Consider the following 18,282-nt stretch of genomic DNA (forward strand, 5'->3'; position numbering starts at 1 on the left):
CAAGCCCTATCCTGTCCTATCCTGTCCTATCCTATCCTGTCCTGTCCTGTCCTGTCCTATCCTATCTATCCTCCCTCCACCTGGAGCCATCTCTCGGACTTCCGAGAGTGCCCAAATGCTTCTGAGCTGATGGAGCTTGGGGTCAAGAATCCTTCCTGTGCCTGTCAGGACACCAGTGAGTGCTTCAAAGCACTGCAACCCCTTGCAACTGCTCTGTATCCTCTTTCTTACGACTCCTGAGCCTGTCGGCATGTGGGATGAAGATGGCGAGTTCTTCAGTACTCTTCAAGAAGGCATCATGCCGTCGGTCTTGCCACTGCTATCCCACTGAAAAGGCTTTCCATCCATCCATCAATCGGATAGGTTTGGAAGGTGGCCCTCGCAGTCCGTGTGCCATTCCTTCCCAATGCAGCAAGTGACATGTGCTGCTGCGCTGTCATTTACGGTGAGGTTGTCTGCTTGGGGAGAAGTCTTGACTTGTGCTGTTGACCCAATCTTTGCTTGCTCTTGATAGCTCTTTTCCTCCTTTGGCCTTCATCCTTGCTATCTTCCTTGAAAGTCATGGCAGCCCTCTCAGGCTTTGTCTTGCTTCTTCTAGCCGTTGTCTTCTTCTGTAGGCCCTCCGTGTTCCTAACCAACTACTTAGTCTTGATTTACTTTCATCCTGGATGGATTTTATCTTTCCTGAACCCAAGGAAGGAGCAATGTCCCTAGTGGTCCAGGTGAGTGCTGACCAGGGCTTTGCACAAGGCTTGCCTTTCCTGTGGCAGTGCCTTGCCTGACACAACAGAATGCATTTGCCTGTATCACATTTGTGGCTCACCGTCATGCTGTGACCTACTTGTGCCTCCAGGAGCATTTTTCTACTCCGATGTGTTCGACCAGTGCCAGAAACTGATGGTGCTGCACCTGACGTTGTGTTCTCTATTTCTAGGCTGTAGATCTTCACACAGGGTTTCTTGACGTAGGGGATTTGTCTTGTGCCGGAGCTTCAGCTGGGTGGGAGTATGGGGACTGTAGAACTACTCTGTGAGCTAAAGCTTCTTCTGGTTGATGGATACTGAGGACCTGGGATTTGTTTAGTTTGGAGAGACGAAGGCTGAGAGGCGACCTCGTTGCTCTCTACAGCTTCCAAGGAGGAAAATGGAGAGGGAGCTGCTGATCTCTTCTCCCTGATAGCCAAGAGCAGGGGGTGTGGGAACGGCTCAAAGCTGCATCCATCAGGGGAGCTTTGGACTTGAGAAGAGGAAACTTTTCTTTACCAAGAGGGTGGTCAAAGCCCTGGAACAGGGTTCCCGGGGAGGTGCTCGATCCCTCTTGCCTGATCAGTGTTGAAGAGGCCTTTGGACAATACCCTTAATACTATGTTGTAACTTCTGTTCAGCCCTGAAGTGGTCAGGCATTTGGAGTAGATAATCATTGTAGGTCCTTTCCAGCTGAAGTCTTCTCTCCTTCTGTTCCTACCTCCTCCTTTCCCTAGCAGTACTTGACGAAGAAATTTCTGCTGTCGTTGCTTCCCATCCCTGCACTACCAGAAGGCACTGAATACCCTGAAGCGTGTTCCATCTTCGGCACTGGCTCTGTCACCTTGTGGCAAGGAGGCACATACCTTCTGATGGGTGTGAGAGCCCTGGGCACCTTTGCAACATCTGGGCATCCCACTTCTTACAGCTACTGGCCCTGGCCCCACAGGGGATGAGAATGGTGAGCTCTGCACTGCTCCTCAAGAAGGAATTCCCTTGGTCTTGCCACTGCTATCCAACTGGAAGGGATTTCCATGCATCAGATGAGTTTGGAAGGTGGCCCTGCCAGCAGATCGCCTTGCAGCAAAGAACCTCCAGCAGCCTCATGCAAGGTCTTCCTCCCTCAGCCCCTGCCCTGTGATTCCACCAGCTGCTCCAGTGCTTCCTCGGGGATGTGTTGGGGCGGCCCCCGGGCCAGCTCTGGCGGTGGACATGGGAGGCTGCTCCCTTTTATAGTGCCCTGGGGCATTGTGACCTCAGCGTTGCCAGGTGCTGGCATTGTGACCTCTGGGTGACAGAACCAGATGTGTGCAGCGCCGCTTCCCCGCCCCCCCCCACCCCCGCCTCCGCCGGCCCCCCCCCCTCCACCCAGCACCCTTGGGAGGAAGCCTTTGGGGTACTGGCCCTGAATCAGTCCCTGTAGCTACAAGCCAGGGGAGTAATCAACCTAATAGTGTCCCTTTTTTGCAAGAATACAGTGTGGTTTTGTTGCCGGTCCAGTCTCACTTCCTGTAGCTCTCCTACCTGTGATGATCTTCTGTTCAGTTACAGGAAGGTGCCTTCTGACTGGCACTTTGTGCAATGACTCGCTGCATTTTGACCTTCTCTTCCTTAGATACCTCTCACCTCAGTGGATGTTTTGGCACTGATGGGTTTGGGGACTCAGCGGGTTTTCTCTCTGTGAGTGTTTACTGCTGGGACCTTCCTACCCGTGCCCTACGACCGTGGCTTCCACAGCAAACTGTTTGCTCGGGTGCAGTTTGCAAATCAACCCTTCCCGTGCAGCTCTTGACAGTATGTGATGGGGAGAAGGTAACAGTGCAATAGTTGTCATATATACAGTCCAGTGGTGCGTTTTGTTTCCAGCCATTATAGTGGTGTTTCTTTATGCTCTATACAGATCATGTTTTGGGGGGCTTGCTTTTGCTGGAAGCAGCTGCTAATTAATGAACAGTTGAGAAACAGTCTGCTATGAACTCACACACAGAGTTTTCTAATTGAGAAAATGTTCCTGTCTTGCTGTTTTTTCTGCAAATTGCACGTGGCATCTTGAATAAAAAGGTGAAGCTTGATTGTGTTGGGTTTAGTCTGACTTGTGCAGGACTGAGGCCGATGAGAACAGGCCCATGTGTGCGTGTGATCCCAGCCGTCTCTTTGCCGGCAGGTTGGTCAGTCCCCCTCACGGCCACCTTTTCACTCCGTGCCTTGACAATTTTTGGTGCATGAGAGGAGGAAACAGGCAAGAGGTCCCAAAGCTGGGGCTGTTTTCTGAGGTGAGATGGCTGCGTGTAGGAGAGAGCCCTGGCAGAGCTCCCAGCCGGGCTGGACCATTGGAGAACCCAGAGTGCCCGGCAGCTCAGCCGCATCTCCCAGCGCTCAGGGACCCAGCTGCTGCGGGCACGCCTGCTGCCTCCTGGCACATCTCCTTTTCTCCTTTTTCTGCCCTGGTGAGATCCCATCTGGAATATTGTGTCCAGTTCTGGGCCTCTCAGTTCCAGAAGGACAGGGAACTGCTGGAGAGAGTCCAGCGCAGGGCAACAAAGACGATTAAGGGAGTGGAGCATCTCCCTTATGAGGAAAGGCTGAGGGAGCTGGGTCTCTTGAGCTTGGAGGAGACTGAGGGGTGACCTCATTAATGTTTACAGATATATAAAGGGTGAGTGTCACGAGGATGGAGCCAGGCTCTTCTCGGTGACAACCAATGATAGGACAAGGGGTAATGGGTACAAACTGGAACACAAGAGGTTCCACTTAAATTTGAGAAGAAACTTCTTCTCAGTGGGGGTGACAGAACACTGGAACAGGCTGCCCAGGGAGCTTGTGGAGTCTTCTGCTCTGGAGGCGTTCAAGACCTGCCTGGACACCTACCTGTGTAACCTCATCTAGGTGTTCCTGCTCCGGCAGGGGGATTGGACTGGATGATCTTTTGAGGTCCCTTCCAATGCCTAACACTCAGTGATTCTGTGTGATTCTTCAGTGCAAAGAGAGAGGGGAAACCCAAGATCTCTCCAGGGAGCCTGCACTCAGTATGGTGAGGAAGCACAGTAGGGTTATTGATGTAGCCAGAAGTATTGTTTATGGTCCCTAAGTGAGCACGTATTTCGAAGGCACAGAAGGAAATGTTTGCAAGTCTAGTTCTGCCAGGGTCGTGGGGGTGCTCCCAGGCTTCGGTGGCTGGGACCGGCCTTCCCTGGGACCCCCACCCACCGCCACCATCTCCTGCCTGGGACCCAGGGGAAGTGTCTCAGCTCAGCCTGGGGCCTTGAGTCCCTGCCTGAGCCGTGTCATAGGTGTGTGTGCCTGTGTCGTCTCTACCCCTGTCCCAGGCTGGGCCTGGGCCCTGCCCTGCAGAGAGCGGCTCTCCTGGATGGAGGGAGCCCTCAGGGCTGGGTCAGAGCTCGTCATGCAGAACTCCAGGCATAGCAGAGCAGAGCTTTTCTATTCTATTTGCCCGCTATGAACTGAATAACGATGAGACTACTATATCCCTGCAATGCCAGGGGTGTTTTAGCTCCAAAATCACTTTCAAGGACACAAAACACAAAGAAGAAAAGTGGGATCAGGATTTTGTTTCTTTTATTTAGTTTTATTCAGTTGTTTAATTTTGTTTGTTTGTTTGTTTGTAAGCAGGTTGATGGTTGCAGGTTGGCTGGTTGGTTTAGGCTGGATTGTTTAGGATGGTAGTTTGAGATCGTATAGGTCATTTGGTTTTGGTGATTTTGGTTGGTTTTAGGTTGCATTTGGTTGTTTTGGACGTGAGAGCAATCTGACTGCGACCTCTGTCACGCCATTGATGGCCAGGGTTGATTGGACTGATGTGGCTGGCTAGGCAGGTGTCCCCTTCCTTCCTCCCTGCTTCATGCGTGTCCTTCCCAAAGCCAGGCGATCACTCCAAGAGGATGACCTTCTCTGTTGGAGGGATACAATTCATGGGTCAAGGGTATACGGTAGCTGCGCTCCCCTTCTAGAAGCTGCAAAGAAGATCAAGGTGCATTTGTAAGAGCACCTGGCTGGGGTAGTCAAGCTTTCAAGACTGCAGGCACATCCAAGTGAGGCACTGCATGGGGTAGGGTGTTTGTTGGTTGGGTTTTGGTCATGCAGGTTTTTTCGAGTGTTTTAGCTTGTTTGTTGGAGTGTTGTTGATTTAGCTTGGTTGTTTTAGGTTGGTTTTGGTGGTTCTATTTTGGTTTAGGTCATTTGCTTTAGGTGGTTTTGTTCAGGTTGTTTCTGTTGTTTGGTTTCATATTTCTGAGGTTGGTTTAAGTTGGTTAGTCTAGGTCGTTAGTTTAGCTTGGTTGTTTCAGGTGGTTTTATACTTTATTGGGTAGGTTTGAAGTAGTTTGAGATTTTTTTAAGGGCTGGCTTAAGTTGTTTAAGATGGGTTGGTTTAGATGTATTTAATTTGTTTGGATTTAGGTTGCCAAATGTTGGTTGACGAACGTTGGTTTATGTAGTTTTAGGTAGGATTGTTTAGGTAATTTGTTTTAGGTAGATTGGTTTTAGGGTGTTTCGATTGGTTTATTTTGGTTGGTTTAGGTAATTTGTTGTAGATCATTGAAGGGTTGTTTAAGGTGGTTTGGTTTAGATTTCTCTTGCTTGCTTGGGTTGAGGTTGCTGAAGGTTGGTTGAAGAACGCTGGTTCAGGTTGTTTTAGGTAGGATTGTTTAGGTCATTTGTTTTAGGTGGGTTTTTTTTAGGGTGTTTAGGTTGGTTTATTTTGTTTGATTTAGACTGGTTTAGGTAATTTGTTGTAGATTGTTGAAGGTTTTTTTAGGTGGTTTGTGGCTGATTGTTTGAAGTTTTTTAAGGCAGATTGGTTTAGGTTCTTTAAGGTTGGTTGTTTCCAGTTGTTGAAGGTTGGTTTAGGCGAGTTGTTCTATTCTGGTTTAGGTAGGCTGCTCTAGCTAAGTTTAGGGCCACCTCGTGGAGCAGCAGGCACCCAGCCCAAATGGCCCAAAGAAGCCGTGGCAAGTGGGCCATGCTCAACGCTGCAGAAGAAGGCAAAAAACCCCCAGAGACACTTGGTGTCCCACATGGGGGGGAAAAAAAAGCCTTCCTCCCCCCAGCTGCAGGGCACGAGAGGCCATCTTCCTGGTGCTTGAGCAGCAGGCAGGACCCGAGCCAAAAGGGCTCAGAGGAGCTCTGCAAAGTGGTCATGCTCAATGCTGCAGAGGAAGGCAAAAAACCCCTGGGGACCAGTGCCAATCTGCCCCAGGGGAAAAAATTCCTTCCTGACCCCAGTGCTGGCGATCGGCTGTTCCCTGAGCATGTGAGCCAGACCTGGCTCCTTGTCCCACAGGCTGCTCACGTCTCCCAGGACCTGCCCAAGCCCTATCCTGTCCTATCCTGTCCTATCCTATCCTGTCCTGTCCTGTCCTGTCCTATCCTATCTAGCCTCCCTCCACCTGGAGCCATCTCTCGGACTTCCGAGAGTGCCCAAATGCTTCTGAGCTGATGGAGCTTGGGGTCAAGAATCCTTCCTGTGCCTGTCAGGACACCAGTGAGTGCTTCAAAGCACTGCAACCCCTTGCAACTGCTCTGTATCCTCTTTCTTACGACTCCTGAGCCTGTCGGCATGTGGGATGAAGATGGCGAGTTCTTCAGTACTCTTCAAGAAGGCATCATGCCGTCGGTCTTGCCACTGCTATCCCACTGAAAAGGCTTTCCATCCATCCATCAATCGGATAGGTTTGGAAGGTGGCCCTCGCAGTCCGTGTGCCATTCCTTCCCAATGCAGCAAGTGACATGTGCTGCTGCGCTGTCATTTACGGTGAGGTTGTCTGCTTGGGGAGAAGTCTTGACTTGTGCTGTTGACCCAATCTTTGCTTGCTCTTGATAGCTCTTTTCCTCCTTTGGCCTTCATCCTTGCTATCTTCCTTGAAAGTCATGGCAGCCCTCTCAGGCTTTGTCTTGCTTCTTCTAGCCGTTGTCTTCTTCTGTAGGCCCTCCGTGTTCCTAACCAACTACTTAGTCTTGATTTACTTTCATCCTGGATGGATTTTATCTTTCCTGAACCCAAGGAAGGAGCAATGTCCCTAGTGGTCCAGGTGAGTGCTGACCAGGGCTTTGCACAAGGCTTGCCTTTCCTGTGGCAGTGCCTTGCCTGACACAACAGAATGCATTTGCCTGTATCACATTTGTGGCTCACCGTCATGCTGTGACCTACTTGTGCCTCCAGGAGCATTTTTCTACTCCGATGTGTTCGACCAGTGCCAGAAACTGATGGTGCTGCACCTGACGTTGTGTTCTCTATTTCTAGGCTGTAGATCTTCACACAGGGTTTCTTGACGTAGGGGATCTGTCTTGTGTCGGAGCTTCAGCTGGGTGGGAGTATGGGGACTGTAGAACTACTCTGTGAGCTAAAGCTTCTTCTGGTTGATGGATACTGAGGACCTGGGATTTGTTTAGTTTGGAGAGACGAAGGCTGAGAGGCGACCTCGTTGCTCTCTACAGCTTCCAAGGAGGAAAATGGAGAGGGAGCTGCTGATCTCTTCTCCCTGATAGCCAAGAGCAGGGGGTGTGGGAACGGCTCAAAGCTGCATCCATCAGGGGAGCTTTGGACTTGAGAAGAGGAAACTTTTCTTTACCAAGAGGGTGGTCAAAGCCCTGGAACAGGGTTCCCGGGGAGGTGCTCGATCCCTCTTGCCTGATCAGTGTTGAAGAGGCCTTTGGACAATACCCTTAATACTATGTTGTAACTTCTGTTCAGCCCTGAAGTGGTCAGGCATTTGGAGTAGATAATCATTGTAGGTCCTTTCCAGCTGAAGTCTTCTCTCCTTCTGTTCCTACCTCCTCCTTTCCCTAGCAGTACTTGACGAAGAAATTTCTGCTGTCGTTGCTTCCCATCCCTGCACTACCAGAAGGCACTGAATACCCTGAAGCGTGTTCCATCTTCGGCACTGGCTCTGTCACCTTGTGGCAAGGAGGCACATACCTTCTGATGGGTGTGAGAGCCCTGGGCACCTTTGCAACATCTGGGCATCCCACTTCTTACAGCTACTGGCCCTGGCCCCACAGGGGATGAGAATGGTGAGCTCTGCACTGCTCCTCAAGAAGGAATTCCCTTGGTCTTGCCACTGCTATCCAACTGGAAGGGATTTCCATGCATCAGATGAGTTTGGAAGGTGGCCCTGCCAGCAGATCGCCTTGCAGCAAAGAACCTACAGCAGCCTCATGCAAGGTCTTCCTCCCTCAGCCCCTGCCCTGTGATTCCACCAGCTGCTCCAGTGCTTCCTCGGGGATGTGTTGGGGCGGCCCCCGGGCCAGCTCTGGCGGTGGACATGGGAGGCTGCTCCCTTTTATAGTGCCCTGGGGCATTGTGACCTCAGCGTTGCCAGGTGCTGGCATTGTGACCTCTGGGTGACAGAACCAGATGTGTGCAGCGCCGCTTCCCCGCCCCCCCCCACCCCCGCCTCCGCCGGCCCCCCCCCCTCCACCCAGCACCCTTGGGAGGAAGCCTTTGGGGTACTGGCCCTGAATCAGTCCCTGTAGCTACAAGCCAGGGGAGTAATCAACCTAATAGTGTCCCTTTTTTGCAAGAATACAGTGTGGTTTTGTTGCCGGTCCAGTCTCACTTCCTGTAGCTCTCCTACCTGTGATGATCTTCTGTTCAGTTACAGGAAGGTGCCTTCTGACTGGCACTTTGTGCAATGACTCGCTGCATTTTGACCTTCTCTTCCTTAGATACCTCTCACCTCAGTGGATGTTTTGGCACTGATGGGTTTGGGGACTCAGCGGGTTTTCTCTCTGTGAGTGTTTACTGCTGGGACCTTCCTACCCGTGCCCTACGACCGTGGCTTCCACAGCAAACTGTTTGCTCGGGTGCAGTTTGCAAATCAACCCTTCCCGTGCAGCTCTTGACAGTATGTGATGGGGAGAAGGTAACAGTGCAATAGTTGTCCTATATACAGTCCAGTGGTGCGTTTTGTTTCCAGCCATTATAGTGGTGTTTCTTTATGCTCTATACAGATCATGTTTTGGGGGGCTTGCTTTTGCTGGAAGCAGCTGCTAATTAATGAACAGTTGAGAAACAGTCTGCTATGAACTCACACACAGAGTTTTCTAATTGAGAAAATGTTCCTGTCTTGCTGTTTTTTCTGCAAATTGCACGTGGCATCTTGAATAAAAAGGTGAAGCTTGATTGTGTTGGGTTTAGTCTGACTTGTGCAGGACTGAGGCCGATGAGAACAGGCCCATGTGTGCGTGTGATCCCAGCCGTCTCTTTGCCGGCAGGTTGGTCAGTCCCCCTCACGGCCACCTTTTCACTCCGTGCCTTGACAATTTTTGGTGCATGAGAGGAGGAAACAGGCAAGAGGTCCCAAAGCTGGGGCTGTTTTCTGAGGTGAGATGGCTGCGTGTAGGAGAGAGCCCTGGCAGAGCTCCCAGCCGGGCTGGACCATTGGAGAACCCAGAGTGCCCGGCAGCTCAGCCGCATCTCCCAGCGCTCAGGGACCCAGCTGCTGCGGGCACGCCTGCTGCCTCCTGGCACATCTCCTTTTCTCCTTTTTCTGCCCTGGTGAGATCCCATCTGGAATATTGTGTCCAGTTCTGGGCCTCTCAGTTCCAGAAGGACAGGGAACTGCTGGAGAGAGTCCAGCGCAGGGCAACAAAGACGATTAAGGGAGTGGAGCATCTCCCTTATGAGGAAAGGCTGAGGGAGCTGGGTCTCTTGAGCTTGGAGGAGACTGAGGGGTGACCTCATTAATGTTTACAGATATATAAAGGGTGAGTGTCACGAGGATGGAGCCAGGCTCTTCTCGGTGACAACCAATGATAGGACAAGGGGTAATGGGTACAAACTGGAACACAAGAGGTTCCACTTAAATTTGAGAAGAAACTTCTTCTCAGTGGGGGTGACAGAACACTGGAACAGGCTGCCCAGGGAGCTTGTGGAGTCTTCTGCTCTGGAGGCGTTCAAGACCTGCCTGGACACCTACCTGTGTAACCTCATCTAGGTGTTCCTGCTCCGGCAGGGGGATTGGACTGGATGATCTTTTGAGGTCCCTTCCAATGCCTAACACTCAGTGATTCTGTGTGATTCTTCAGTGCAAAGAGAGAGGGGAAACCCAAGATCTCTCCAGGGAGCCTGCACTCAGTATGGTGAGGAAGCACAGTAGGGTTATTGATGTAGCCAGAAGTATTGTTTATGGTCCCTAAGTGAGCACGTATTTCGAAGGCACAGAAGGAAATGTTTGCAAGTCTAGTTCTGCCAGGGTCGTGGGGGTGCTCCCAGGCTTCGGTGGCTGGGACCGGCCTTCCCTGGGACCCCCACCCACCGCCACCATCTCCTGCCTGGGACCCAGGGGAAGTGTCTCAGCTCAGCCTGGGGCCTTGAGTCCCTGCCTGAGCCGTGTCATAGGTGTGTGTGCCTGTGTCGTCTCTACCCCTGTCCCAGGCTGGGCCTGGGCCCTGCCCTGCAGAGAGCGGCTCTCCTGGATGGAGGGAGCCCTCAGGGCTGGGTCAGAGCTCGTCATGCAGAACTCCAGGCATAGCAGAGCAGAGCTTTTCTATTCTATTTGCCCGCTATGAACTGAATAACGATGAGACTACTATATCCCTGCAATGCCAGGGGTGTTTTAGCTCCAAAATCACTTTCAAGGACACAAAACACAAAGAAGAAAAGTGGGATCAGGATTTTGTTTCTTTTATTTAGTTTTATTCAGTTGTTTAATTTTGTTTGTTTGTTTGTTTGTAAGCAGGTTGATGGTTGCAGGTTGGCTGGTTGGTTTAGGCTGGATTGTTTAGGATGGTAGTTTGAGATCGTATAGGTCATTTGGTTTTGGTGATTTTGGTTGGTTTTAGGTTGCATTTGGTTGTTTTGGACGTGAGAGCAATCTGACTGCGACCTCTGTCACGCCATTGATGGCCAGGGTTGATTGGACTGATGTGGCTGGCTAGGCAGGTGTCCCCTTCCTTCCTCCCTGCTTCATGCGTGTCCTTCCCAAAGCCAGGCGATCACTCCAAGAGGATGACCTTCTCTGTTGGAGGGATACAATTCATGGGTCAAGGGTATACGGTAGCTGCGCTCCCCTTCTAGAAGCTGCAAAGAAGATCAAGGTGCATTTGTAAGAGCACCTGGCTGGGGTAGTCAAGCTTTCAAGACTGCAGGCACATCCAAGTGAGGCACTGCATGGGGTAGGGTGTTTGTTGGTTGGGTTTTGGTCATGCAGGTTTTTTCGAGTGTTTTAGCTTGTTTGTTGGAGTGTTGTTGATTTAGCTTGGTTGTTTTAGGTTGGTTTTGGTGGTTCTATTTTGGTTTAGGTCATTTGCTTTAGGTGGTTTTGTTCAGGTTGTTTCTGTTGTTTGGTTTCATATTTCTGAGGTTGGTTTAAGTTGGTTAGTCTAGGTCGTTAGTTTAGCTTGGTTGTTTCAGGTGGTTTTATACTTTATTGGGTAGGTTTTAAGTAGTTTGAGATTTTTTTAAGGGCTGGCTTAAGTTGTTTAAGATGGGTTGGTTTAGATGTATTTAATTTGTTTGGATTTAGGTTGCCAAATGTTGGTTGACGAACGTTGGTTTATGTAGTTTTAGGTAGGATTGTTTAGGTAATTTGTTTTAGGTAGATTGGTTTTAGGGTGTTTCGATTGGTTTATTTTGGTTGGTTTAGGTAATTTGTTGTAGATCATTGAAGGGTTGTTTAAGGTGGTTTGGTTTAGATTTCTCTTGCTTGCTTGGGTTGAGGTTGCTGAAGGTTGGTTGAAGAACGCTGGTTCAGGTTGTTTTAGGTAGGATTGTTTAGGTCATTTGTTTTAGGTGGGTTTTTTTCAGGGTGTTTAGGTTGGTTTATTTTGTTTGATTTAGACTGGTTTAGGTAATTTGTTGTAGATTGTTGAAGGTTTTTTTTAGGTGGTTTGTGGCTGATTGTTTGAAGTTTTTTAAGGCAGATTGGTTTAGGTTCTTTAAGGTTGGTTGTTTCCAGTTGTTGAAGGTTGGTTTAGGCGAGTTGTTCTATTCTGGTTTAGGTAGGCTGCTCTAGCTAAGTTTAGGGCCACCTCGTGGAGCAGCAGGCACCCAGCCCAAATGGCCCAAAGAAGCCGTGGCAAGTGGGCCATGCTCAACGCTGCAGAAGAAGGCAAAAAACCCCCAGAGACACTTGGTGTCCCACATGGGGGGGAAAAAAAAGCCTTCCTCCCCCCAGCTGCAGGGCACGAGAGGCCATCTTCCTGGTGCTTGAGCAGCAGGCAGGACCCGAGCCAAAAGGGCTCAGAGGAGCTCTGCAAAGTGGTCATGCTCAATGCTGCAGAGGAAGGCAAAAAACCCCTGGGGACCAGTGCCAATCTGCCCCAGGGGAAAAAATTCCTTCCTGACCCCAGTGCTGGCGATCGGCTGTTCCCTGAGCATGTGAGCCAGACCTGGCTCCTTGTCCCACAGGCTGCTCACGTCTCCCAGGACCTGCCCAAGCCCTATCCTGTCCTATCCTGTCCTATCCTCTCCTGTCCTGTCCTGTCCTGTCCTATCCTATCTAGCCTCCCTCCACCTGGAGCCATCTCTCGGACTTCCGAGAGTGCCCAAATGCTTCTGAGCTGATGGAGCTTGGGGTCAAGAATCCTTCCTGTGCCTGTCAGGACACCAGTGAGTGCTTCAAAGCACTGCAACCCCTTGCAACTGCTCTGTATCCTCTTTCTTACGACTCCTGAGCCTGTCGGCATGTGGGATGAAGATGGCGAGTTCTTCAGTACTCTTCAAGAAGGCATCATGCCGTCGGTCTTGCCACTGCTATCCCACTGAAAAGGCTTTCCATCCATCCATCAATCGGATAGGTTTGGAAGGTGGCCCTCGCAGTCCGTGTGCCATTCCTTCCCAATGCAGCAAGTGACATGTGCTGCTGCGCTGTCATTTACGGTGAGGTTGTCTGCTTGGGGAGAAGTCTTGACTTGTGCTGTTGACCCAATCTTTGCTTGCTCTTGATAGCTCTTTTCCTCCTTTGGCCTTCATCCTTGCTATCTTCCTTGAAAGTCATGGCAGCCCTCTCAGGCTTTGTCTTGCTTCTTCTAGCCGTTGTCTTCTTCTGTAGGCCCTCCGTGTTCCTAACCAACTACTTAGTCTTGATTTACTTTCATCCTGGATGGATTTTATCTTTCCTGAACCCAAGGAAGGAGCAATGTCCCTAGTGGTCCAGGTGAGTGCTGACCAGGGCTTTGCACAAGGCTTGCCTTTCCTGTGGCAGTGCCTTGCCTGACACAACAGAATGCATTTGCCTGTATCACATTTGTGGCTCACCGTCATGCTGTGACCTACTTGTGCCTCCAGGAGCATTTTTCTACTCCGATGTGTTCGACCAGTGCCAGAAACTGATGGTGCTGCACCTGACGTTGTGTTCTCTATTTCTAGGCTGTAGATCTTCACACAGGGTTTCTTGACGTAGGGGATCTGTCTTGTGTCGGAGCTTCAGCTGGGTGGGAGTATGGGGACTGTAGAACTACTCTGTGAGCTAAAGCTTCTTCTGGTTGATGGATACTGAGGACCTGGGATTTGTTTAGTTTGGAGAGACGAAGGCTGAGAGGCGACCTCGTTGCTCTCTACAGCTTCCAAGGAGGAAAATGGAGAGGGAGCTGCTGATCTCTTCTCCCTGATAGCCAAGAGCAGGGGGTGTGGGAACGGCTCAAAGCTGCATCCATCAGGGGAGCTTTGGACTTGAGAAGAGGAAACTTTTCTTTACCAAGAGGGTGGTCAAAGCCCTGGAACAGGGTTCCCGGGGAGGTGCTCGATCCCTCTTGCCTGATCAGTGTTGAAGAGGCCTTTGGACAATACCCTTAATACTATGTTGTAACTTCTGTTCAGCCCTGAAGTGGTCAGGCATTTGGAGTAGATAATCATTGTAGGTCCTTTCCAGCTGAAGTCTTCTCTCCTTCTGTTCCTACCTCCTCCTTTCCCTAGCAGTACTTGACGAAGAAATTTCTGCTGTCGTTGCTTCCCATCCCTGCACTACCAGAAGGCACTGAATACCCTGAAGCGTGTTCCATCTTCGGCACTGGCTCTGTCACCTTGTGGCAAGGAGGCACATACCTTCTGATGGGTGTGAGAGCCCTGGGCACCTTTGCAACATCTGGGCATCCCACTTCTTACAGCTACTGGCCCTGGCCCCACAGGGGATGAGAATGGTGAGCTCTGCACTGCTCCTCAAGAAGGAATTCCCTTGGTCTTGCCACTGCTATCCAACTGGAAGGGATTTCCATGCATCAGATGAGTTTGGAAGGTGGCCCTGCCAGCAGATCGCCTTGCAGCAAAGAACCTACAGCAGCCTCATGCAAGGTCTTCCTCCCTCAGCCCCTGCCCTGTGATTCCACCAGCTGCTCCAGTGCTTCCTCGGGGATGTGTTGGGGCGGCCCCCGGGCCAGCTCTGGCGGTGGACATGGGAGGCTGCTCCCTTTTATAGTGCCCTGGGGCATTGTGACCTCAGCGTTGCCAGGTGCTGGCATTGTGACCTCTGGGTGACAGAACCAGATGTGTGCAGCGCCGCTTCCCCGCCCCCCCCCACCCCCGCCTCCGCCGGCCCCCCCCCTCCACCCAGCACCCTTGGGAGGAAGCCTTTGGGGTACTGGCCCTGAATCAGTCCCTGTAGCTACAAGCCAGGGGAGTAATCAACCTAATAGTGTCCCTTTTTTGCAAGAATACAGTGTGGTTTTGTTGCCGGTCCAGTCTCACTTCCTGTAGCTCTCCTACCTGTGATGATCTTCTGTTCAGTTACAGGAAGGTGCCTTCTGACTGGCACTTTGTGCAATGACTCGCTGCATTTTGACCTTCTCTTCCTTAGATACCTCTCACCTCAGTGGATGTTTTGGCACTGATGGGTTTGGGGACTCAGCGGGTTTTCTCTCTGTGAGTGTTTACTGCTGGGACCTTCCTACCCGTGCCCTACGACCGTGGCTTCCACAGCAAACTGTTTGCTCGGGTGCAGTTTGCAAATCAACCCTTCCCGTGCAGCTCTTGACAGTATGTGATGGGGAGAAGGTAACAGTGCAATAGTTGTCCTATATACAGTCCAGTGGTGCGTTTTGTTTCCAGCCATTATAGTGGTGTTTCTTTATGCTCTATACAGATCATGTTTTGGGGGGCTTGCTTTTGCTGGAAGCAGCTGCTAATTAATGAACAGTTGAGAAACAGTCTGCTATGAACTCACACACAGAGTTTTCTAATTGAGAAAATGTTCCTGTCTTGCTGTTTTTTCTGCAAATTGCACGTGGCATCTTGAATAAAAAGGTGAAGCTTGATTGTGTTGGGTTTAGTCTGACTTGTGCAGGACTGAGGCCGATGAGAACAGGCCCATGTGTGCGTGTGATCCCAGCCGTCTCTTTGCCGGCAGGTTGGTCAGTCCCCCTCACGGCCACCTTTTCACTCCGTGCCTTGACAATTTTTGGTGCATGAGAGGAGGAAACAGGCAAGAGGTCCCAAAGCTGGGGCTGTTTTCTGAGGTGAGATGGCTGCGTGTAGGAGAGAGCCCTGGCAGAGCTCCCAGCCGGGCTGGACCATTGGAGAACCCAGAGTGCCCGGCAGCTCAGCCGCATCTCCCAGCGCTCAGGGACCCAGCTGCTGCGGGCACGTCTGCTGCCTCCTGGCACATCTCCTTTTCTCCTTTTTCTGCCCTGGTGAGATCCCATCTGGAATATTGTGTCCAGTTCTGGGCCTCTCAGTTCCAGAAGGACAGGGAACTGCTGGAGAGAGTCCAGCGCAGGGCAACAAAGACGATTAAGGGAGTGGAGCATCTCCCTTATGAGGAAAGGCTGAGGGAGCTGGGTCTCTTGAGCTTGGAGGAGACTGAGGGGTGACCTCATTAATGTTTACAGATATATAAAGGGTGAGTGTCACGAGGATGGAGCCAGGCTCTTCTCGGTGACAACCAATGATAGGACAAGGGGTAATGGGTACAAACTGGAACACAAGAGGTTCCACTTAAATTTGAGAAGAAACTTCTTCTCAGTGGGGGTGACAGAACACTGGAACAGGCTGCCCAGGGAGCTTGTGGAGTCTTCTGCTCTGGAGGCGTTCAAGACCTGCCTGGACACCTACCTGTGTAACCTCATCTAGGTGTTCCTGCTCCGGCAGGGGGATTGGACTGGATGATCTTTCGAGGTCCCTTCCAATGCCTAACACTCAGTGATTCTGTGTGATTCTTCAGTGCAAAGAGAGAGGGGAAACCCAAGATCTCTCCAGGGAGCCTGCACTCAGTATGGTGAGGAAGCACAGTAGGGTTATGGATGTAGCCAGAAGTATTGTTTACGGTCCCTAAGTGAGCACGTATTTCGAAGGCACAGAAGGAAATGTTTGCAAGTCTAGTTCTGCCAGGGTCGTGGGGGTGCTCCCAGGCTTCGGTGGCTGGGACCGGCCTTCCCTGGGACCCCCACCCACCGCCACCATCTCCTGCCTGGGACCCAGGGGAAGTGTCTCAGCTCAGCCTGGGGCCTTGAGTCCCTGCCTGAGCCGTGTCATAGGTGTGTGTGCCTGTGTCGTCTCTACCCCTGTCCCAGGCTGGGCCTGGGCCCTGCCCTGCAGAGAGCGGCTCTCCTGGATGGAGGGAGCCCTCAGGGCTGGGTCAGAGCTCGTCATGCAGAACTCCAGGCATAGCAGAGCAGAGCTTTTCTATTCTATTTGCTCGCCATGAACTGAATAACGATGAGACTACTATATCCCTGCAATGCCAGGGGTGTTTTAGCTCCAAAATCACTTTCAAGGACAGAAAACACAAAGAGGAAAAGTGGGATCAGGATTTTGTTTTATTTATTTAGTTTTATTCAGTTGTTTAATTTTGTTTGTTTGTTTGTTTGTTTGTAAGCAGGTTGATAGTTGCAGGTTGGCTGGTTGGTTTAGGCTGGATTGTTTAGGATGGTAGTTTGAGATCGTATAGGTCATTTGGTTTTGGTGATTTTGGTTGGTTTTAGGTTGCATTTGGTTGTTTTGGACGTGAGAGCAATCTGACTGCGACCTCTGTCACGCCATTGATGGCCAGGGTTGATTGGACTGATGTGGCTGGCTAGGCAGGTGTCCCCTTCCTTCCTCCCTGCTTCATGCGTGTCCTTCCCAAAGCCAGGCGACCACTCCAAGAGGATGACCTTCTCTGTTGGAGGGATACAATTCATGGGTCAAGGGTATACGGTAGCTGCCCTCCCCTTCTAGAAGCTGCAAAGAAGATCAAGGTGCATTTGTAAGAGCACCTGGCTGGGGTAGTCAAGCTTTCAAGACTGCAGGCACATCCAAGTGAGGCACTGCATGGGGTAGGGTGTTTGTTGGTTGGGTTTTGGTCATGCAGGTTTTTTCGAGTGTTTTAGCTTGTTTGTTGGAGTGTTGTTGATTTAGCTTGGTTGTTTTAGGTTGGTTTTGGTGGTTCTATTTTGGTTTAGGTCATTTGCTTTAGGTGGTTTTGTTCAGGTTGTTTCTGTTGTTTGGTTTCATATTTCTGAGGTTGGTTTAAGTTGGTTAGTCTAGGTCGTTAGTTTAGCTTGGTTGTTTCAGGTGGTTTTATACTTTATTGGGTAGGTTTTAAGTAGTTTGAGATTTTTTTAAGGGCTGGCTTAAATTGTTTAAGATGGGTTGGTTTAGATGTATTTAATTTGTTTGGATTTAGGTTGCCAAATGTTGGTTGACGAACGTTGGTTTATGTAGTTTTAGGTAGGATTGTTTAGGTAATTTGTTTTAGGTAGATTGGTTTTAGGGTGTTTCGATTGGTTTATTTTGGTTGGTTTAGGTAATTTGTTGTAGATCATTGAAGGGTTGTTTAAGGTGGTTTGGTTTAGATTTCTCTTGCTTGCTTGGGTTGAGGTTGCTGAAGGTTGGTTGAAGAACACTGGTTCAGGTTGTTTTAGGTAGGATTGTTTAGGTCATTTGTTTTAGGTGGGGTTTTTTTAGGGTGTTTAGGTTGGTTTATTTTGTTTGATTTAGACTGGTTTAGGTAATTTGTTGTAGATTGTTGAAGGTTTTTTTTAGGTGGTTTGTGGCTGATTGTTTGAAGTTTTTTAAGGCAGATTGGTTTAGGTTCTTTAAGGTTGGTTGTTTCCAGTTGTTGAAGGTTGGTTTAGGCGAGTTGTTCTATTCTGGTTTAGGTAGGCTGCTCTAGCTAAGTTTAGGGCCACCTCGTGGAGCAGCAGGCACCCAGCCACAATGGCCCAAAGAAGCCGTGGCAAGTGGGCCATGCTCAACGCTGCAGAAGAAGGCAAAAAACCCCCAGAGACACTTGGTGTCCCACATGGGGGGGAAAAAAAAGCCTTCCTCCCCCCAGCTGCAGGGCACGAGAGGCCATCTTCCTGGTGCTTGAGCAGCAGGCAGGACCCGAGCCAAAAGGGCTCAGAGGAGCTCTGCAAAGTGGTCATGCTCAATGCTGCAGAGGAAGGCAAAAAACCCCTGGGGACCAGTGCCAATCTGCCCCAGGGGAAAAAATTCCTTCCTGACCCCAGTGCTGGCGATCGGCTGTTCCCTGAGCATGTGAGCCAGACCTGGCTCCTTGTCCCACAGGCTGCTCACGTCTCCCAGGACCTGCCCAAGCCCTATCCTGTCCTATCCTGTCCTATCCTATCCTGTCCTGTCCTGTCCTGTCCTGTCCTATCCTATCTA

Source organism: Patagioenas fasciata, chromosome 2 (genome assembly GCF_037038585.1).
Source record: "Patagioenas fasciata isolate bPatFas1 chromosome 2, bPatFas1.hap1, whole genome shotgun sequence".
NCBI lineage: Eukaryota > Metazoa > Chordata > Aves > Columbiformes > Columbidae > Patagioenas > Patagioenas fasciata.